We start from the raw sequence: 23,998 nt of genomic DNA on the forward strand, positions 1-23,998 counted from the left end.
CTGACACAGGTCTCACTGGGCCCACATCCAGGCGTCTGCAGGCTGCATTCCTCTCTGGAGGCCCCAAGGGGAGAATTTGTCTCCTTGTCCTTTCTAGCTGCAGCTTCATGTGTTCTGAGAGAAATGGTGCTTGTCTTTGAACTTCATTTTTTTTGGCTTTTTTTTTTTTTTTTTGGCTATACACAGTTTTAAATAAGAATAAGTTTAGATTATCGAAGTTTCCCTTTATAGCTGATCTTTTAAAAACATCTTATTTGAGAAATTCTTTTTATGCCAATATAATAAAGATCTCTGACTTTTTCTTCTAAATGGACTCCTTGTGCCCTCTAGAATTTTATTATATAGCGTAAGACAGGTTTTATTGTCTTTGCACCCCTGTAGATAAATAATATTTTGGTTGTTGAACAGTTCATCTTTCTCTCCTCATCTAAAAAAAACTTTTTATTGTGAAATAAAATTATAGACTTGGAGACAGCTGCAGCTATAGGTACGGAGTCCCAAGTACCCAGTACCCAGCATCCCCCCCTCCCCACCGCTGGCATCGTCTGTGACTGTAGTACAAGTCACAGTATTGAAACAGAGATGGCCGTCGCTATGTTACTGCTGACTGACTGCAGGCTTTACTCAGTTTCCAAATTTTCAATTCAGTATTCAGTTTTTTAACCTGTGTTTATGTATGTGTGTTGGGGGGAGGCAGTTTCCTAAGCAATTTTATTCCAAGTATAGATTCATGTAACCAGCACCAGAATCAAGATCCAGAAGTGTTATGTCCACACAAAAGCGGTCAGTCCTGCTACCCACCCCGTCTCCTCCCCACCCCTTAACCACCTCATCCCCTGATAGCCCTAATCTCTTCTCCATCTCTATAATTTTATTTCTAGAATGTTATGTAAATGGACCCAGACAATATACAACCTTTTGAGATAGTTTTTTTTTCTGCCACTCAATGTAATACTCTTGAGATCCATTCAGGCTGTGACGTTTTCATATCTCTAGGATAAATGTCTAAGGATGTGATTGCTGAGGGGTGTGGTAAGTGCATACTAAATTTGGTAAAAAAAAAAAAAAAGGTCCAACTGTTTTCTAGAGCAGCTATAACATTTTGCATTCCCACAAGCAGTGTATGAGAGCTCCAGTTTTCCTGCATCCTCACCAACTTTTGCCATTATCGTTTTTATTTTAGATATTCGAATAGGTCTGTGATGATACCTCATTGTGGTTTTAATTTGTGTTTCCCAAATAGCTAATGATGTCGAGCATTTTTTTCATGTGCTCCTTTGTACCATCATAACTTCTCTTTGGTGAAATGTATGTTCAGATCTTTTGCCCATTTTCTAACTGAACTGTTTGTTTGTCACCATTGAGTTTTGAGAGTTCCTCGCATGTTCTGAATACCATCATGTTTCTGTTCGTGCTCTTATCCATGAAGATGTCCGTCTTGTTTCTGAGCATGACCTGTGTCTTTAATTTTAACATTCGTATTTTCATTCATTGCTGTGTGTTTGGGAAAGGTTGGTATCCCCAAAGTGTGAACTTACAGAGCCATCTTGACTGGCAATCTGTTCAACTCAAGATTATTTGCAATTATCTCATTCGCTCATTTGTTTTTCTGTTTTATGTGTGTTTCTCCTTCTAAGGCAAGTTCCTTGAGAGTAGAAACCATTTTAGTCTTACTCGTTACTGAATCTTTATTTGCCAAATATTTGTTAATGAAGAGATGACTGAAGAGTAGATGCTCCATATTAACTTCCCTCTCTCCCTTTCTTGTAAAAGAGGCTTATTTGGTCTTCCGCTTGGCCTGCCACTGTTCCAATGAGAGTGGCTGGAATTATTTATTGACCATCTGTTCCCAACCCTTTTCCGAACCCAGTTAGGTATTGGATTTACCTGATTTTCTAGCAACTCAGAAAAGTACATAAAATTAAAATTTCACTGTTCCTTAATTGTATTGTAGCCCACAGACTGAAAATCTGTAGATTATGACATGGGAAACAAAGGCAGAAGAAAAGTCATCAAATTTCCTTATTACTTATAGCCTATTGACAAGTCCTTGAAACGGCAGAGTGACATTCCTCTAAGGACTCAGCTGCCTAAATGTTAATACTTTGCCAAGGGCAAAAGGTAATCTTAGCCCAACCTCCAGGACCCTGTAAGTCTACTTTAACATAAAGAGATTCCTTTAGAAACTTCCTTTACCTTTACCCTCACACTCCCGCCCCCCCCATACATGTTGGCAATCATCTTCCAAGCATATGACCCACTGATATACATCTGAAGGGTCTCATGACTGAGGGTTTACTAAACAATAATAAATTACTTTTCCCAACAATAGTTAACCCCCTCAGGATCCTGGAAACCTTCCTTCCTAAATACCTGGGAGGCTTACAACATCCCTAACCCTCTCCCAACTTGAAAGTATATAATCGGCAGCTCCTCAAGACCCCAGTGCAGCTTTTTCTGCCCACGGGTCCTGTCCCCATGCTTTAATAAAACCACCTTTTTACACCAAAGACATCTCAAGATTTCTTTCTTAGCTGTTGGCTTCAAACCCTAAAGTCTTTCCTATATCAGATTATTTTTAAAAATTTGACGCTAAGTAAAATTGATTCTTAAATTTGAGACCAGTTTTATTTGCTGCTGCTGGCTTTTAAGGGAGAAAATAGACTTGAATAATCTTATATGCTTTGGACTCTTAACAAAGGCATAAAATAGCACCTAGTTTTTTTGTATCAGTCTTCCAATTCTCATTATTACTGTTTTCTCTTACTTGAGAGGAACCACTATAACTGATTTACATCATTCAGCATCTTACATCAGTTAGCATGAAATGGTGCCCTTCTCTCAAAAGAAGTTTAAAGCTGGATTTTCCTTTTTCAATTCATTAGTTCTATATCGTGACACGATTCCATCATTCTATTGATAAGCATCTCCTCCTCTTACCGTCAGGCCCATGTGATGCAACCCAGTATGTCCTCTTCAGAGGACATTTTTGTAGCAGAAGACAACACCTACAGGCTGAACAGTAAAATCTAATTGTTGTTGCCAAAGGTACTACATCTACATTAAAATTCTCATGTTCTTAATAAGAACAAAATAGAAATGACACTGTTGATTGCTTAGGCAGATGAAGGGTGCTTAAAAATATCTTTTAAAAACTTTAAATAGAAACCTCTTTATTCTCTTTCTACAAATGAAAGAATGATCTAAAAGCAGTAAATAAAATTCTTAACAGAATAGGGCTTTCAAAAGCAGAACAGTGCTCGCCTGTGATACTTTCAAAACTAAGAAAAGCCTGCAAATGTATGACACTTAGACAAGGATATGTTTTCTCTCTGCACACTGTCCAGAAATTTTATTATTACATTTGCTAATTAATAAGGTTATATGTAGCTTTTCACCACCTTGAAAGACCTTCCTCTTTTCCTGTTTGAGGAGATTCAATAATAAGGGTTATGTTTGTGTGTTTTTTTTTTTTTTGGTCACAGTTGTTTCTATAGCAACAGATAGGGATGCTACAAATTGGTTCACACAAAATCAAAGCTGACCAAAGCCTTCAGTCTAGTTGTGAGTTGCTAAATTGCTAGTGATGGAAGATAAATGTTTATTTCCTACTGTCTCTGTTTATTATTTTGCTAAATGAAGAGTAAACAGTTTTTATCCTCAGGTTTATTAGCATATCATTTATTATGTTTGCAAAAATTTGAACTCATCATAGCTGTTAGGGAAGTGGAAATTATACCCATTCTAATCATGCTAATCCATCATCCCTTTACTTCTTTCCTGCGTCGTTACTTCATGCTTAAAAGTCCTTTTTTATTTTCATGTTTGTATTTTTATTCTTTTTAAGTTGGAAGATAATTACAGGGAAAAGTTCAAATGATATGAAATGGTAACGAGTGAAAGTTTCTTCTTAATTCCGTGTACATCTTTTCCCTTCCTCAGAGGCATCCATTACTAACTAGGTTCTTCGAGATTTGGGAGGGAAATTTTCTTGTGTCTGTGCATTTCTTTAACCTAAAGGGATCCGTTCAGTATGTACTGCTCCACAGTGTGCTGTGAACTAAGCGATACATCTTGGACATCTTTTTAAGTAATCGATGTAATCATTGAATGTATATCGTCCCAAATCTTTTTTCGCTAAACTGTAGATTATGAATTCCTTTCTCTATCAGACGGTATAACTGCTGTATTCTTGAGGCATAAATGAATCTTCATTTATTTCACCACCCCCTGAATATTTTTATGTTTTTGTCTATTGAAAGCAATGTTGAAATAATGGCTCTTATATACATTGATTGTGATGTTGTCCTAAAAGTGGAGTTATTGAAATGTTACATTTATTTTTCATTTTGAAAAGTCCTCCTAAACTGCCCTCCCCAGAGTTGCACCAGTTTACATCCACCAAAAACATATCCCCTCATCTTCGCAAGTACTGAGTATTATCATCTTATTATCATTTTTGTCAGTCTGAGAGGTGGGAAAAATTTGTTTTACTTTTTTTCCATGATAATTATAGGTAAGATTAGAATAACTTTTCATGTGTTTATTGGGAATTTGTGTTTCTTTTTTATTATGAACTCTATTCATATCCTTTGCTCATTTTTTCTAGTTTCTCTTTTTCTTACCAGTTTCTTTTTCTCTTTTTTAAAGATTTTATTTATTTATTTGACAGAGGGAAACAGTGAGAGAGGGAACACAAGCAGGGGGAGTGGGAGAGGGAGAAGCGGGCTTCCCACCAAGCAGGGAGCCTGATCTGGGGCTCGATCCCAGGACCCAGAACCCCAGGACCTGAGCTGAAGGCAGAGGCTTACTGACTGAGCCACCCGGGTGCCCCTTTCTTACCAGTTTCTAAGAGCTATTTGGCTATTAAGTGATTAGCCCATTGTCTGCTTCTTTATCTGTCTATTCATTTTCAGTTTTTCATTTGATTTTTTACTTTATGACTTGTTTTTTTATTTTGTTTTTTGTTTTTAGGCCTTTGTGAAAGGAGAGCACACTGCTCTTCCTTTGTTTCTTTTTTCCTCTCACACTGTGGTCACACTTCACTTCTGACAGCAGAGATGTGGGCTTTCCACACACCAAGCTATTCTCTGCTACACCAGCTGGGTGTCCTGCCATTTAACTCATTTCTGACACTGTCTACCTGAAGATAGCATCAGATTTCACAGGCTGCTTGCACAGTCCCCAAAGCTCCTTTTCCCCCACCTCCCATTTCAGATACCTATTGCAAGCCCAGAGTTGTCTCCTGTACTTCGGACCCACCACTAGAAACTGGGATTCCCATCACCCCTTCCTTGGGTTTGATCACTTGCTAGAACAGCTCACAGAACTCATAAAAATTTTTACTCACAGTTGCTGGTTTATTATATAATAAAGGATATGAGAAAGGATGCAGATGAATTGTCAGATGAAGAAATGCATAGGGTAAGGTCCAGAAGTTTCCCAAGTGCAAGAGTTGCTGTCCCCATGGAATTGGTCTATGTCACCCTCCTGGCAGGTACTTAGATTCACCAACCCAAAAGCACATTGAACCCCCAATATTTGGAATTTTCATGGTGGCTTCATCACATAGGCATGATTGATCCTTTACTCCATCTCCAGTATCTCTCCCCTTCCAGGAGGATGGGGTGTGAGACTGAAAGTTCCAGGCTTCTAATCATGGCTTGATCTTTCCGATGACTGGTCCCCATCCTGAAGCTGTCTAGGAGCCCATCAAGAGTCACTTCATAGGGGGGCCTGGGTGGCTCAGTGGGTTACAGCCTCTGCCTTCAGCTCGGGTCATGATCCCAGGGTCCTGGGATCGAGCCCCGCATCGGGCTCTCTGCTCCATGGAGAGCCTCTTCCTCCTCTCTCTCTGCCTGCCTCTTTGCCTACTTGTGATCTCTGTCAAATAAATAAATAAAATCTTAAAAAAAAAAAAAGAGTCACTTCATAGAACAAAAGACACTCTGATTGCCCTGAAAATTCCAATGGATTTAGGAGCTCTGTGTCAGGAACGGGGATCAAAGACCAAATATTAAAACAAAAGATACTCCTAGCGCTCTTACTACTTAGGAAATTACAAAATTTTAGGAGCTCTGTGCCAGGAACCGTAAACAAAACCTAAATATATATTTATTATAAATCACACTATCACAGTCTTAAAGAAGTCTTCAATTTTTGTTAAAGGGTAATCAAATTTTCCTTTCCATTATTATGGCTTCTAGATTTTAAGTCATTGTTAGACCTTCTGTAGTCTAAGATTTTATTAAATATCACCCTGGCTTTTACTTATTTTTTTTTAGAAGATTTATTTATTTATTTTAGAGAGAGTTGGGAGAGAGGCACAGAGAGAGGGTGAGAGAGATTCAAGCAGGCTTGTGCTCGGCTCAGTATCATGACCCAAAGGTCAGAACCTGAGCCCAAACCAAGAGTCAGGTATTTAACACCAAGAGTCAGATGCTTAACCAACTGTGCCACCCAGGCACCCACCCCATCCTGGTTTTTTTATCTAACAAGCTATTTTTTAGGTCAATTTTAGACTCACAGCAGAAGTGAATGGAAAGCAAGAAGCTGTTCCATACACCCCATGTGTACCCCCACCTGCCTCTGCCCCATATGACCTCCCGCACTATTAACAGCCACACCAGAGTGGTCATTTGTTATAATCAATGAACCTAAATCAATGCTCATTACCATCCAAACACCATAGTTCACACTAGGGTTCACTCTTGGTGTTGTGTATTCTCTGGCTTTTGACAAATGTGTAATGTCCTATATCTACTATTACAATATCACGGAGAATAGTTTCATTGTACTAAAAATCCTCTGCACTCCATCTGTTCATTCCTCTGCCTGCTAACCCCTGGCAACCACTGCTCCTTTTACTATCTCCTTAGTTTCGCCTTTTCCAAAGTCATATGGTTGGATCATACAGTATGTAGCCTTTTCAAATACTACTTTCATTTAGTAACGTACATTTAAGATTCCTCTATGTCTCTTCATGGCTTGACTGCTTATTTCTGTTTAAAACTGAATAATATGCCATGGTCTGATTATAAAGATTATTAACCCATTCAGCTCTTGAAAGACATCTTGATTGCTTACAACTTTTGGCAATTATGAATAAAGCTACCGTGAGCAATTGTGTATAGGTTTTGTGTGTAGGTTTTGCGTAAGAACTCCTCTGTGTAAATACCAAGGGGTGCAATTGCTAGGTTGTGTGATAAGTGAATGTTTAGTTTTGTAAAAAACTGTCCTACTTCTTTTATGCTTTAATTTTAAAAAGCTATTTAAATGTTATCCATCAAAAATTTATTTGATGAATGGGGAGTGGTAAAGATTCACCTTTTAAACTGTGTCTTTACAAATGATAATCAGTTGTCTCAATGTCACTTATTGAACAATCCATGTTTTCCCCATTGACTTGAATTGTGGTTTCTATTACATAATAAATTCCCATTTATGTTTAGGTCCATTCTTGGATTTTTCCATTTGTTTATATTAAAGATGTACCATTTTAAAGATCAGCTATAACATTAAAAATAAAGAAGAAGAGGTTACTTATAAAGGGAAAGGGGAATAAGGTGGAGAGGATAAATAGAAGCTAGGTTCCTTTGATTATACAATGGTTTCAGATTTATTATTGAAATCCTGGAAATATTTTTGCATAATTATAAAACAGTATTTTTTTAAAGATTTTATTTATTTATTTGACAGAGATAGATCACAAGTAGGCAGAGAGGCAGGCAGAGAGAGAGGAGGAAGCAGGCTTCCTGCTGAGCAGAGAGCCCGATGTGGGGCTTGATCCCAGGACCCTGGGATCATGACCTGAGCTGAAGGCAGAGGCTTTAACCCACTGAGCCACCCAGGCGCCCTATAAAACAGTATTATACTAAAGAAAGTAATCCTTTAAAATGTAAAATAAAATTAAACAAACGTTCATTGCATTCAGTTGGTGTTTTTATTCTAAGATGTTGGTATTTTTGACCCAAGATTATTGTGAGTATAATGTGGAATGAATCAAATGAGTATCATCTTTGTATCATCTTTGGTGCCCTTGAGAACTGGGATTGTTGGCATGAGGGAAAGGAGATATGAATTTAAGATAGAAGAGACTGTCACGACCTCACAGACCTGAATTGGATTGAAGGTATATCAGTATAAACTCATGAGGATCTTATCTGAAATCTTTTGGAAAATAAACTTCTAAATTTTTCATCGTCAAGGGGAAGTCTCACAGAAAGTGTTAAAATGCATAGAATTGAATGAGAAGACAGCACAACGTATCAAAATATATGAGACACAGGTAAAATAGTGGTGGGGAGGAAATTTATAGCACTAAATGCTTGTATTAGAAAAGAGAAAAGGTATAAAATCAATAATTTAAGTTTCTTTGAAAAAACTAAGAAAAGCAAAATAAACCTACATGAAACAGAAGAAAGAAAATAAAGAACAGAAATTAGTGAAATTGAAAGCAGGAGAACTATTAACAGGAGAATGACATAACAAAATCTAGTTCTTTGAAAAATATAAAACTGATAAACCTCTAGCAAGACTGATGATGAGAGAAGACCCAGGTTACTGATATCAGGATGAAATAGGATATTCCTGCAGTTCCTGTAGCTATAAAAGGATAATAAAGAATTACTGCCAGCAACTCTATGCTCATACATTTGACAATTTGAAGAACTAGAACAATTTCTCAGAAAGCACAAACTACCAAAATTCAAAGAAGATGAAAAGGAACCTGAATAGTTCTATAACCATTTTTTTAAGTGAATTTGTAGTATCAGTCTCCTGAAAAAGAAATCTCCAGGCCCAGATGGTTTTACTGGAGAATTCTATCAAACATTTAAATAAGAATTGACACTATTTTCATACAGAGGTCTTTCAGAAAACAGAGGGAATGCTTCCCAGTTCATTTTATGAGGCAAGTATTATTCTGCTACTAAACCCAGAAAAAGACACTACGAAGTATATATATATGTGTATATATATATATATGTATATATATATACACATATATATATATATATAATATATAGACTATTATCTCTCATGAAATTAGATGCAAAAATCCTCAAAAAATTTTACCCATCGAATCCAGCCATGTATCTTAAAAAAATTACACACCAGGTCTAAGTGGGATTTAATCCAGGTATGTTTCAACATTTGAAAGCCAGTCGATGCAATTCATCATATCAACAAATTAAAGAAGAAAAATCATAGGATTTTGTCAATTGATGCAGATGAGCATTTATTAACAAAATTCAACACCCATTTATGATAAAAACTCAGCAACTAGAAATAAGGAATTTCCTTAGTTTGATCAAGATAACCTACACAAAACCTACAATAGCATCATTCTTAACAGTGAATGATTTCCTTTCAAGATCAGGAACAAGGCCAGGACTTATTCAACATAACACTGGAAGCTCCAGCCACTGCAACAAAAAAAGGTATGGAAAATAGAGAGGAAAAAATTAAATTGTCCTTATTTTCAGATAGTCTGCATAGAAAATCTCAAAGAGATGACAGAAACAAACTTCAGGTGCCTGGGTGGCTGAGTTGGTTGAGCATCTGATTCTTGGCTTTGGCTCAGGCTTGTGCTCGCTCTAAAATAAATAAATAAATCTTAAACAACAACAACAATGACAACAAAAACCCTCATAGAACCAGCACGTGAATTCAGTAAGGTTGTAGGGTATAAGATCAACATACATAAATAAGTTAACATTTTTATGTACTAAGAGTGAACATGTTGAAACTGAAATTAAGACACATCCAATTTGCAGTTAATGCTCCAAAATGAAATCCTTAGGTATAATTGTAACAAAACATATGTAGAATCAGTATGCTGAGAATCATAAAATACATAATTATAAAATACTGATGAAGGAACTTAAAGACTAGTCAAACATACCATGTTGATGGGTTGAAAGACTTGTCATAATAAAGATGTCCCTAATTATAAGTTTAATGGAATTCCTGTAAAAATTCCAGCAGTTTTTTTTATACACAGATAACAAAGTTATTATAAAATTCATATGGGAAGGCATAGGCCCTAGAATAACTAAAACCATCTGAAAAAGAAGAATAAAGTGGAACTAATCATGCTGCCTGATATTAAAGCCTATTTCATAGCTACCATAATCAAGAGAGTGTGGTATGGGTGGAGAGATAGATACCTAGGATGGAAAACCAGAAAAGACCCACACCAATATGGCCAATTGATTTTTAACAGAGGAATCAAAGGAATTCAATGGAGGAAAGATAATCTTTTCAACAAATGTTGGAACAACTGGACATTCATAGGCAAAACCATGAACCTCAATGTAAACCTCATAGAAATTCAGTCCAAGTGGATCATGGACTTAAATGTAAAATGTAAAACTATCAAACTTTTTAAAACTACTGGAGAAAAATCTTTGGGATCTAAGGCTGGCCAAAAACATGATCCCTAAAAGAAAAAAAGTTAGACTTCATCACACAAGGGTATAAACACAAGAGAAAATATTTGCAACCCACATATCCAGCAAAGGACTAATATCTGGAGCATAAAAACAAAACAAAACAAAACAAAACTTCTCGGGGTCCTGCCTGGCTCAGTTGGTAGAACATGTGACTCTTAATCTCAAGGTCATGAGTTTAGGCCCCATGTTGGGCAGGGAGCCTACTTTTTTAAAAATTAAAAAAACCCTCAAAATCCTAACAGTTAAAAACCAAACAATCCAGCTAGAAAATGGGCAAATGACAAAAACTGTCACTTCAGCAAATAAAGATGCCAGATAAGCACACATGAAAAGATGTTCAATATCACCTGTTAGGAATATGTAATTTTAAACACATAATGAAATATAGGGGTGCCGGGGTGGCTCAGTGGGTTAAGCCTCTGCCTTTGGCTCAGGTCATGATCTTGGGGTCCTGGGATCGAGCCCTACATTAGGCTCTTCTGCTCAGCGGGGAGCCTGCTTCTCCCTCTCTCTCTGCCTGCCTCTCTGCCTACTTGTGATCTCTCTCTGTCCAATAAATAAATAAATAAAGTCTTAAAAAAATAAACACATAATGAAATATCAAAGTGGCTAAAATAAAAAATAATGACAACACCAAGTTTTGGCAGACTTGGAGAAATTAGATCACTCAAATATTACCAGTGGAAATGTAAAATTGTGTAACAATTTTGGAAAAACAGTTTGGCAGTGTCTTAAAAACTAAACATGCAAAAAATAAAATTAAAAAAAAAACCAAAAAACTAAACATGCAACTACCATACAACCCGGCAATTGCAATTCTTAGGCATACATCCCAGTGATATGAAAATTTATTTTCCTACAAAAACCTGTACATAGTGTTAACAGCAACTTTATTTATAGTAACCAAAATTTGGAAACAATCCAGATTTCCTTTGACAGGTTAAACAAACTGTGATACATCTATACCATGGATACTACAGAGCAATAAAAAGGAACAAGTTATTAATAAATGAAACAACTTGGATGAATTTCTGGGAATTATGCCAGGTGAAAAAAGCCAATTCCAAAAGGTTATACCCTATAGGATTCCTTTTATATAACATTCTTCAAATGTCAGAATTACAGAAATGGAGAACAGATTAGTGGTGGGGGGGCAGGTTATAGTAATAAAAAAAGTATCAGGAAGGATCTTTATGGTGAAGAGAATGTCCTCTATTTTGACTGTATCAATGTCAATATCCTGGATAATATTGTACTACAGTTTTTAAGATGTTACCTTTAGGGAAAACTGGGTGAAGGATACACAGGGTCACTCTGTACTATTTCTTACAACTGAATATGAATCAACAATGATTTTAAGATGAAAATTGAAAATATAAGAAGTGGCAAATCATTTGGAAAATGGTTTGGCAGTTTCAATGAAGTTAAAAGCTAACCTATCCTATGACCTAGCCATTCTAGTTCTAGTTCATTCTAGTTCTGTGTAAATATCCAGGAATAATGAGTACATTTGTCCATAAAAATATTTGAATAAGAATGTTCATAGTAGCTTTATTCGTAACAGCTGAAATTTGGAAACAGTCCAGATGCCCATATGGAGGAGAATGGATAAACAAGTTGTGGTATATTCATACAATGGAATACTTCTTATAAAAAAAAAAAAAGAACTGATACACACAAAATACGGATAAATCTCACAAACATGTTAAGCCATGGGAATCAGATACAAAAGAGTACATACTATATGATTACATTCACAGGAAGCTCAAGAACAGGCAAACTCCTTGATTACGGTAGAAGGTAGAATACTGTGTACTGGTAGCAGGGGAATGGTGTCAACTGGAAACGAGCTGGAGGAAATTTCTGGAATGACAGAAATGTGGCTACACAGGTATACACAAAATGTTAAAACTCATTGAGCTCCACACTTAAGGTTTATGCATTCTATGTTAATTATACCTTAAATAAAGTACTGTGGAAGAAATCTCTGTTCATGGCGGGGGAAGACATGTCAACTGATTCCACTGTGTACTTTATTTGAATCCTCTCTTAGACAAGCTATAGAAAAACCTACTTACGGCACTTAGGAGAAATTGAAAAGATGAGTTTCTAATTGATAACATTAGGGAGTTGTGAAGTTTCTAGGTATAAAATAATAATCACTGTTAAAGAGTTTTTGTCATTTCGAGAGATATACTGAAATAAGTGATATATCTAGGATTTGCTTCACAATAAAACAGATGAGGAGTGGGAGGATATAGATAAAACAAGACTGGCCATGCATTGATTTGTTTAACCTGCATGGCTGGATTATCATCTGTTTTTTTACTCCATGATAAAAAGGTAAAGTTTTAAAATATGAATAGAAGATACACATGGGTAGCTTTATTATTGCCAGTAGAACAGAAAAATCATCTTCCGAGATAGCTCAAGGGCTGATGGGGACAGTTAATGCCTCAAAGAGAATCATGGCTTGCCTGCACCAGCTGTCTTCATCAAGGAGTGAGGATCTCCAAGGGTAGAAACCCACCCTGTACCCAGTGGACACTGAGTGTAGAGCTAACTTATATTTGAGTTCTTTCAATTAAAATGTGTTTATGTTAGCACATATAGACACACTGTGGCTCCATAAGTTGTCCACCTACTTTAACAAATTGAAGCACTGGGATCAATTACTTTTTTCAACCTTCATGTGCTCTCCTGTTTTCTCTAAGGACCTGATGTTATTTTATGAGGATGATCCAAAGCCACTTTTGCCGACAATTCCTCCTTCCATTATCTCGTCAACTAAATGGCTATCAGAAGGACCAGCAGACGTTTGTAACCTCTGGGACGCAGGTAAATTGGTTAAAAGATTAGAAAGGTGACTCAGAAACATGAATAAGAAGCATTGGACAGGAATTGCTTTTCATCAGATTTTATTTTGTGAAATACAGCAGCAATGGCCTTAATTTAACTTCGATAATGAGGGATGAGACTAGCATGGATGAATTCAACCCACACATGATCCTGTAATCTTAATTAACATTTGTTTCAGTGGGGGTTTAGTCCCTCTATTTTGCTTTTTTCCTTTTTTATTGTGTCGAAAATGATTAACTGCAAACCTCAAATCTCTTATGAATGGTTTTAAATGCAGAAAAATTAGAGTTCCTTTTTTCATTTGTGTTAACTTCGCTTTGATAAAGAGTTTAAATTGTGACATTTTTCATAAGCAAGCATTGGACCAAAATGTGAAAAGCAAGATGCATGGCATCCCACAAATTGGCTAATCACCTCTTGAATAATTAGCATTAGAGAAAGTATGGTATAAAATGATACAAACTGCCCTCCAATAAATGACATACCCATTTCCACCTGGGCTTGGCTGCTACTCGGGCTCTGATTGATTCACACTGGAGCCACTCCGTACTGTCCCTGTTCTTCAGAAACTCAATTTTTAATACATCCTTCCTCTTGCTTTTCTCAAAATATAGGACTCAGGACCCTCTGCCAAGATGAGAATGAAACATTCTCATTAGTATCTTTCATCCCTTCATTTATCTATGCTTTTCTATTCAGTCAGGCATCCTTTCCCTCACTGCAGAGGTGGCTCCTTATGTTTCGAGTTTCATCTGCTCCCTCATCTTTAGGCCACGTGCTGTGATTTCCTCCTCCTATAGATCCCCAATATCCAAAATATAAGAACTGTAGTCGATTAGAATAGATTTCTTTTACGGGTTCACGTTTATATAATTTTCTTATAAAACTCGTCATGAGAATGATGAGGAGGATATTTCAATAAACACGGAACACGGAGTTGTGGGCTATGGTGATATTTGTAGTACAAGGATGGTATAATTACTCGCATGGATAATTCGTTATAAGTGCTTACCATTTTCAAGACAGCTTGCTCCGTATTCTTAGAATACGCTTTATGTCAACTGATCTAGATCCAGAAGCTTGAAAGAAGAATGGTAAGGAAAACGTTTTTTGTGATCTAATGTCCCCTCATAGTCCCCCACCCCCAACATTTTAAAAATAGGCTTCATTTTTTAAAGCAGTTTTAACTTCACAGTAAAATTGAGTGGAAGGTACAGAAATTTCCCCACATACGCCTGCCTCCAGACAAGAACAACCTTACATCTGCTGCAGTCAGTGAACCTATGTTAACGCTTTCATTGCCCAAAGACCATGGTTTCCATTAAGGATCATTCTTCGTGTTGTGTGTTCTGTGGGTTTGGACGAGTGTCTGAAGACATGTATCCACCACTATAGTATCATACAGACTAGTTCACGGCCCTGCCAGACTCCCGGTGCTCTGCCTTCCGTTCCTCCCTTCCTCCTAACCCCTGGCTGCCGCTGATATTTTAACTGTCTCCATAGTTTTGCCTCCTCCAGGAAGTCCTATAGCTGAGCTCACACAGGATGTGGCCTTTTCAGACTGACTTCTTTTATTCAGCAGAGCGCATTGAAGGCTCCACCATGTCTTTCATGGCCTGGTAGCCCCTTCCTTTTTAGTGCCGAATGGGATATACCAGGGTATTTACCCATTCGCCGGCAGAAGAACATCTCAGCTGTGTCTAAGTTTGGGCACATTTAAATGAAGCTGCTGTGAATATCCGAGGGCACATTCTCGTGTGGAAATAAGTTTCCCTGCCAACAGTGTAATACAAGTGCAATGGCATGTAAATGAGCCTAAGAAGCAGCCCTAAAGAGGAGAAAAGTCACAAAACATACTGAGTGAAGGATAATTCCACCATGTTCCTCGGTTGGAACTCATCTTGATTGGAGGAGTTTTCCTACTCTTGAGGCTTCCTTTTCTCCCACTGTTCCTTCACACCAATCTTAGAGGTATCTTGATAAAGTGCAGGTCTAAGCATTTCACTTCCCAGCTTAAAAACTTTCCACAGTTTTCCACGCCAATAGGATGTCTAGTTTTTTCACGCTGTCATAGGAGACTTTTCATGGCCTGGTCCCCGCCAACATTTGTGACCTCATCACCCAGTACTGCCAACATTCGCGTTGCTCTGCAACGTGCTGTTACTTGTGTAGTTTCTTCTCCTTAGAAAGTCTTTGTTCCAGTTACTTCAGCTGTGTAACACATTGCTCTCAAACTTTGTGGCATAAAATAACCATTTATTCTGCTCATGGATTCTCTGGGTCAGGAATTAGGACAGGGCACAGTGGGGATGACTTTTCTCTGCCCCATGACGTATGTTTGGGCCTTAGCCCGAGAACACAAAGCCTGGGGACGGGAATCATCTGAAGGCGCATTCACTCATGTGTCTCGTAGTTGGTGCCCACTATCGGCTGGGGGCCTCAGTTTCTCTCCACATGAGCCTCTTCATGTGGTCTCTCCACATAGGCTAGTTTGGGCTTTGTCACAGCATGGTGGCTGGGTTCCAAGGGTGAGCATCCGGTAAAAGAAAGGACCGGGCAGAAGCTGAATAATCTCAAAAATCGTGCTGTGATACTTCCTTCCCATTCAGTTCATAACGCAATCATATAATCTCGCCCAAGTTCAAGGGGAGGGAATGTAGACCCCCCACCCCTCTATGGACAAGTGTCAATGTCATATTGAAAGAAAAGCATACAGATTGATGTGTGTGTTAGTACAGTCATCTTTGGAAAATACAATCTGCCACAGTCCTCCACAAAGTTATGGATGCTTGACAAAATTCTATTTAAACAGCAAGGCCCAGCTCAAATGTCACTATTGCTATAAAATCTTCTCTACATAACCAGTTTTTCCTTTCACTGTGTTCCAATGAAACTTTGCCTATAACATTAGATATGAATTTATAGTTGTGTATCATTTTATAAGTTTTATCTATTTTTAATTAGATAAGTAATAAGTGAATATACTCTTATTTTTTGAAATTCAAACAATATAGAGTCAAAAATCCTCCTCGACTGTCCCTCACCCTAACACAGTTCCCTCCCCAGAGTTAACTGTTATTATCAATTTGTTGGTTACTCTTCAGGTCTTTTTTTGTGCATTTCTATACATACCTGTACCTTTGAAAGTATGGAGAACTGACTTTATTTTGATTTGGAATTTTCTGTATTTTTCTGGAACTTTTTAAAGCAATATCACTTGGCAATCCTTCAGTGTATGTCGATATGAGATTTACCTATATATTTTTTAACTCCTACATTGCCTGGATATTATAGTTTATTTCCCTGCTGATAGTTGGTGTTTTATATTTTTCACTATTACAAGTGATGGTTCAGTGAATAGCTCTGTGCACATATGTGGGTGTTTCTTTAGGGAGGATTCCTAGAAATGGAATCCCTGGGTCATAACTAAAATTTTCATTTTTTAGTGAATACTGCCAAATAGCCCCTCAAAATATCAGTACCAATTTACACTGGATTGCAGTTTATAAGAGTACTTATTCACTCATACCCTCACTGGCACTTGATATTTTTCAAGTCTTACATTTTTATCACTTGGAAAAGGTTGCATTGCGTGGTAGGTATAATTTGCATATCTCCATGTATTTCCTCGTCTGTGCATTGCCTGCTTTTATCCTTAATCTGTTTTTCTTTTGGATTGTGCCTTGTGTTTATTTAAATTAAATGGCTGTAACGTTTTTATATATGTTGTTAACCTTAAGAATAAAAACTGCCGGTTATTTTACCAGCAAAAGATGGGGTTATTTGGGAATAAAAGAATTGCAATCCAGGATAAACAAGTGGTGGCCAAACAAAGGCAAATCCAAGGAACAAGGGCGAGGTACACTTTTTTAAGGAGAAAATGGGTAGTTGGGAAGGCGGTTATAAGCTAAACGTCCACTGGGGTAAACTGAGAGTTCCAAGTGTAGGGGCTTCTCATTGGCTGAGCTGCCGCTGCAGGGGAGGGGGTTAAGGAAAGCGACTCTTCCTCCACCTAAATGGTAGAGTCATGTGCACGTGCAAGGTCAACTCCGGCTCTTCCTGCAGCACCTGCAATGGACTGGAGTGTAGGGCGTGAGAGCTCCCCTGGGGAGACTCCAGACTCCCGTTTTAGTGAGGGTTCTCCATTACTAACTTCCACTTACTAATCCTTTCTGTGACTTATGTTGCAAATATCATCTTCTAGGCTAGGGACTGTTTTTCAGATTTCTTTAAAGAAGATTTTTGTTTTCTTGTTTTTGTAGAAGTTTTGTTTTATGTAGTCATGTGTATTATTATTTCCTTCCAGAGCTTTTGTTTTTTATATTTTGGTAAATTTATTTTATATTGAAGTATAATTAACATACACTGTTACATAAGTTTCAGGTGTGGAACATAATGATCCAGCGATTCAGTACACTACCCAGTAGTGCTCACCACGATAAGTGTAGTCACCATCTGTCACCGGACAACATTATTACAGTCGTATTGACTCTATTTCCTGTGCTGTACTTCTCATCTCTGTGACTGACTTACTTTATAACTAGAGGTTTGTACCTCTCAATTCTCTTTATCTATTCCATCCCCCTCCCCACCACCCCTCTGGAAGCCACCGGTTGGTTTTTTGTATTTAAGAGTCTGTTTTATTGTTTGTCTCTGTTTCTTTGTTTGTTCCTTTGTTTCATTTCTTAGATTCCCCATATGAGTTAAATCATATGGTATTTGTCTTTTTTTTGGTCTAACTTTCCCAAGAAGACAAACAGATGGCCAACAGACACATGAAAAGATGCTCAGTATCAGTAACCATCAGAGAAATGCAAATGGAAATCACAACGAGATACCCCTTCACACCTGTCAGATTGGCTAGAATAAAAAGGACAAGAAATAACAAGTGTTGGCAAGGATGTGGAGAAAAAGGAATCTGTGTGCACTGTTGGTGAGAATGTAAATTGGTGCAGCCACTGGAAAACAACATGGAGGTTCCTCAAAAAATTACAAATAGAAATACCCTGTGATCCAGTAATCCCACTACTGGTATTTACCCAAAGAGGATAAAAACAGTAATTCAAAAGGATACTTGCACCCCTATGTTTGTTGCAGTATTATTTACAGTGTTCAAGATACTGGACAACCCAAGGGTCTGTCACTAAATGGATGGATAAAGAAGATGTGATGTGTGTGTATATATATTCATATATATGTGAAAAATATTCCATTGCATATATATACATATATATTCCATCATGTGTGTGTGTTTGTGCGTGTTTATGTATATATATATACACATATATAGTCAGGAAGAAGAGATCTTGCCATTTGTAACTACAACAAATTATACCCTAGAGGGTGTAATGCTAAGTGAAATAAGTAGAGAAAGACAAATACCATATTTGTGTGTGTGTGTGTGTGTTTTGTTTTGTTTTATAGAGAGAGCATGTGCACATGTGTGCAAGCGGCAAGGCAGAGGGACAGTGGGAGAGACTGCTCAAGCAGACACTTGGCTAAGTAAGTGGGGAGCCAAACTCCAGGCTCAATCCCAGGACCCTGAGATCATGAACCAAGCCAAAATCAAAACTTGGATGCCCAAACAACTGGGCCACCTTGGTGGCCCTTTGTGTGTTTTATTTTTTATTTTATTTTATTTTTAAAAAGATTTTATTTATTTATTTATTTGTCAGAGAGAGAGTGAGAGCGCGCACAAGCAGACAGTGGAGAGAGAAGCCAACTCCCTGCCGAGCAAGGAGCCTGATACGGGACTTGATCCCAGGACCCTAGGATCATGACCTGAGCCAAAGGCAGTGGCTTAACCAACTGAGCCACCCAGGGGTCCCCCTTTGTGTGTTTTGAAGAAGGTTTCCCTTATATCAATTCATAGTACATATTCACCAATTTCTAAATTTTGTTTTAGTGTTTTAATCCATCTGGATTTAAAGTGTTTGTTATTGGTTCTGGATATGATGGGCCGCCAGTTGTCTCAAGAACATTTATTGACTAGTTCATTTTTCTCTACTGTTTTAAAATGACTCTTTAACCTGTCCTAAATAGTATCTGTTTAACAATTCTTTTCTGTTCTCTTTATCCATTTTTCCAGTCCTGGTCTGTTTAAATTTTAATAACTACTGTAATAATATGCCATAGTATGGATGTATTCTATTTTACTTAACCAGTATTATATTAATGGTAACTTAGTTATTTCCATATTTTTACTATTATAATGATGAAATGACATCTTTGTCCCCTCTCAAATAAAGTAGGCTTTTTATTTATTTCATCATTATTTATTATTTATATTATTATTTTATTTTTACAATTTGATGCAGATTCTTTTTTTTTAAGATTTTATTTATTTGACAGTGAAAGACACAGTGAGAGAGGGAACACAAGCAGGGGGCGTGGGAGAGTGAGAAGGAGGCTTCCTACCAAACAGGGAGCCTGATGTGGGGCTTGATCCCAGGACTCTGGGATCATGACCTGAGCAGAAGGCAGACGCTTAACAACTGAGCCACCCAGGCTCCCCTGATGCAGATTCTAAAATACATTATTCTGAATTTCTGTTGATAAATTCTGTCCAGTTTACAACTTACCTTGTCGTCAAATGGTTCCATGGCAAAAATATAGGCGGAAAGTCATTCTGTACAACATCCTCTCCTCTCGTGCCTTCTCCCTCCTTGGGCACTCAGCGGTCTGCTGTTCCCACGGGCCTGCATCGTTGGGGAGTCCTTGCGCCCTCACTGACCCTCCGTCATGGCTCCACTGACCCCATCCCTTTCTTTAACTGCCTGAGTGGCCACTCTTGAATTTTGTGCTCGTCATTGTTTGCTTTCTTCATAGTTTTACCACTCACTTTTATTCTCTAAACAATATCTTACTTGGTTTTACAAGGTTTTCAACTTTACTAACATGGGGTCATTTTTGAATTTATTTTTGGTGACTTCTTTTGTCACTCAATAACACATTCTTGAGATTCATCTGTGCCTGTTGTCATTGTCATGGTTGTCATTTGTTTCCACAAATGCTGGATGGTGTTTACTGTATACGTACGTTTGAGTGTGTGTGTTCTGTTCCACTATCATCAGTACCATGGCAAGGTTTTTCGCATTGTGAACAGTGCTGTTCGTGAACATACTTATATACGCCCCCTGCCTCTCATGAACAAGAGTTGCTCTGGGGCATAGATTTGGAAGTGAAATTGCTGATGGTTCAGTATCTTCAAATTAACTAGATAATGCCCATTTTTCTCCAAAGTTCTAGTTGTCCCACATCCTCACCCAGCCTTCATATTGTCATCTTTGGAAAAATAAAAATTGCCAATTTATTGAGTGAGAATTAGTATAGTATTTGTTCTAAAAGTTTTTTCAAATAATGAAATGGAGCGTATTTTCATATGTGTGTAGTTCATTCATGTTTCCTCATCTATGAAATGTCTGTTCATGTCTTTTGTCCATTTTTCTATTTGGTTGTTTGTCCTTCTCTTAATTGATTTGTAGGAATTCTGTTATCTATTCTGGAAGCTAAACATTTCATTTTGTAAAGTTTTTCCAGTCTGTGACTTGTCTTTTCTCTTTGCAAGGAGTCTTCTGAGTAACAGGAATTCTCAATTTTAATGAGGTAGAATTTTATTCTTTATGGATTGTACTTTTTGTATCTTGCTATTTAAATTCTTTCTTGTCTCAAGACCATATAGCCCATTTCTATCAAGGCTAAAATTTTCCTGGTTTTGCTCTCCACAATTACAATTTTAATGCCTTTAGAACTGGTTTTTATGAGTGGTTGAAGCAGGAGTCCGGTTTTACTTCTAAATGGATAACCAGCTGTCCTGGCATCATTAATTGAAAAGTCTGCTTTTTCTCCAATGAAAGTTTGAAAAGCTGCGATGCTATTTATATCCTAAAGCAGGTTTACCCATATGCATGGATTTGTTTCTGGACTCTATTCTGCTCCAGAAGTTATGTGACTGTCCCTGCACCAACAAATAGTTTTAATTACCCTACCTTTGCAATAATTCTTGATGACTTTTCTCCCTCATCGGGAGTGTTTTTGTCTCATTTTGGTCTTTTGCTTTCCCACATAAAAGCTTGTCAAGTTCTTTGTGGGGAGAAAAAAGACCTATTAGTTTTGATTGACACTGCCAGTCTTTACCAGACTGTGTCCTGGGACCCAGCAACAGTAGAAACGAGGCTGAACCACAAATTTAAAGGCACCGGCAAGGCTTAATGGGGGCAACAGCTGCAGCTGAAGGGAAACACAGCCCTGACAAAGGAGCCAGACCTGAACACTAGCCAGCGACAGTTTTAAAGGACCTAAACCACACGAGGAGTGACATCTAATCCTGTAGGGGTGGGACAGTACACAAAACTGGGCACGCAGGCAGGTTGGCAGAACAAGCTTCTCCATACATTGTATGTTTCATTTTCATGTTAAGTCTCCATCTCTGGGCACGATTTTTAGCATTATAATGAGGGAGAAAGTCGGTGAAAAGTCCAATTTGGTGACCATCTTGTCTTGGACTAGTTTCAACTGGTCTAGGCTTGCTCCTTGGCTGGTGCTTTGCTAGGCAAGAAAAGTGGTAACAGCCGGCCGGAGTGTCCCAGGTGCCGAGGGACTTGTCCCCTACCATCTCAGATCTTTAAATCAGTTTTTACTGATTTACAACACCACATCATTCTATTCATTTAAGTCTTCTTTAATACGTTTTACAGTTTTCTTGCACACAGGTCTCCCATGCCCTAGATTAAGTCCTCGATGTTTATATATTTTTGTTGCTACCCTAAATGGTATTTTATAAACTGCATTTTCCAACTGTTGATGGTGAAAAGAAGTGTAATTAAATTTTGTATATTGATTTTGTAGGCAGTGACCTTGCTTAATTAACTCTCACCAATTTTCCTAATTTATCTGTAGATTCTTCTGGGTTTTTAATGTTGAAAGTTATATCATCTATAATTGATGGCAAAATTGTTTCTTTGTTTATAAACTGTATTCCTTCATATTATTTTCTTACCTCTACTTAGAACCACTCAATGTTGAGTGAAAGTGTGATCGTGGGCTTCCTATACTTGGTCTGTATCTTAAGAGAATTCTTTCAACGTTATGCCATTAGGATGGTTTTGCTGGGGGTGCCTGGGTGGTCAGTGGGTTAAGCCTCTGCCTTCTACTCAGGTCGTGATCTCAGGGTCCTGGGATCGAGCCCCACATCGGGCTCTCTGCTCAGCGGGTGCCTGTTTCCCCCTCTCTCTCTGTCTGCCTCTCTGCCTACTTGTGATCTCTATCTCTGTCAAATAAATAAAAATCTTTTAGGGGAAAAAAAAAAGACGGGTTTGCTGTATGTATTTTGCAGATCTCTGTTCCTAATTCATTAATATACTCATTTCTCATGAGTATACATTGAATTTTCTCCATTTTTAGCATCTGCATTAATGCTTGTAGGTTTTTCTCCCTTGAGCTATTAATTTGGAAAGTAGTTGATTTCCAAATATTAAAACCACCTTGACTTCCTTGAATACACTCAATGTGGCGGTGCTCTATTTTCTTATGGATATGTTGCTGACTTTGATTTGCTGGTCTTTCATTGAGGGGTTCTGCTTCTACATCTAGGAGTGAAATTACTGGGATTATCTTTTCTGATACTTTCTTTATCACATTTCGATATCGAGATTTTGCTAGGCTCATAAAAAGAGTTGGAACCATTTGCTCTTTTTTGAATACTCCAGTTTGTGTAGGATTGTTTGTGATGATGCCAAAGTAGCTAAGGGCTTCTGTAAGTTCATTCACACTGTCCCCTGAAGGGCTGCAGGCAGGGTAGGCAAGTCTGCACCCAGAATATGTGCACCCCCATGAGGGCAAAGCACTGCTCCCTTTATAGTGGAGAGGTCCGGTATAACCGAGCTGACACGGGGTCACTGGCTGTTTTCCCTGGAAAATGGTGCCAGGCTAGGAATGTAGCTGTATCCTCTACTCTCGACAGCTTAGGCACTCTGCAGTTGGGTGGCCAGATCACCCTGGCCAGGAGGAGTTCATGTCAGGGAGCCCTGCCAAGCCTCCATCCCCGCCACATGGTCAAAGCCTATTGGACAGCCACAAGAGTGACTAGGAAAAGAGGACAATTGGCGGCCAGTAAACAGAGTGTCTTGCCCACCTGCTTTTTGAGGGCCTCTTCCACAGGGAATGTCCTATGGCAGGCATTTCTGTGGGTCGTGAATATCCTCACATATACATCCCAACAGGTCCATCCGCATACTTCTTTGTCCCCAGTCTTGTTACCTCTGCATCGTCCCTGGGGTCATCTCCAGCCTACAGAAGACAAGCACGACAAAGCTTGTGGGGAACGCTGGTGCCCTCGCAGAGTGCGTTCCGCATGCCCTGGGGAAGCAGGTGTCCTCCAGGACAGTTAGAAGGTGGCTGAGCATGTTGTACGTAATAGATCCCGCCCAGTAGTCCCATCATGTGGAAGCTTGAGGTTTCCTTACCAGGGTGCCAGAGAAGTACCTGTTGTTCTGAAGGCCATTTCTGAGTCCTATACAGGATGCTCTCTCACTCTCTGGCACGCGTGCTCTCTCTCTCCCTCTTTTTTTCCAGTCCTGCTGAATGTTAGGGTCTTGGGAGACTTTCCTGAACATTTTACTAAAAACTGACACACCACTGGCACTCCCCGTGCCTTGTCCCCACTCTGTCTTCTCAGTAGCACTAAA

The 23,998-nt window shown here is 38.3% G+C and overlaps 1 long non-coding RNA gene across 2 annotated transcripts in view; it reads left to right on the top strand.

Annotated features, from left to right (window-relative positions):
- Nucleotides 1-13,286, top strand: part of LOC116882525 — a 54,084-nt gene extending 40,798 nt beyond the window's left edge. For both annotated transcript variants that reach the window (XR_004385651.1, XR_004385652.1), the window contains exon 5: nt 13,169-13,286. This is a non-coding gene — a long non-coding RNA (uncharacterized LOC116882525). The remainder of the gene's footprint in view (nt 1-13,168) is intronic.
- Nucleotides 13,287-23,998: the final 10,712 nt, after the last annotated feature.

This window comes from Lontra canadensis, unplaced genomic scaffold, assembly GCF_010015895.1.
Source record: "Lontra canadensis isolate GAN:19392208 unplaced genomic scaffold, GSC_riverotter_1.0 scaffold84, whole genome shotgun sequence".
NCBI classification, from domain to species: domain Eukaryota; kingdom Metazoa; phylum Chordata; class Mammalia; order Carnivora; family Mustelidae; genus Lontra; species Lontra canadensis.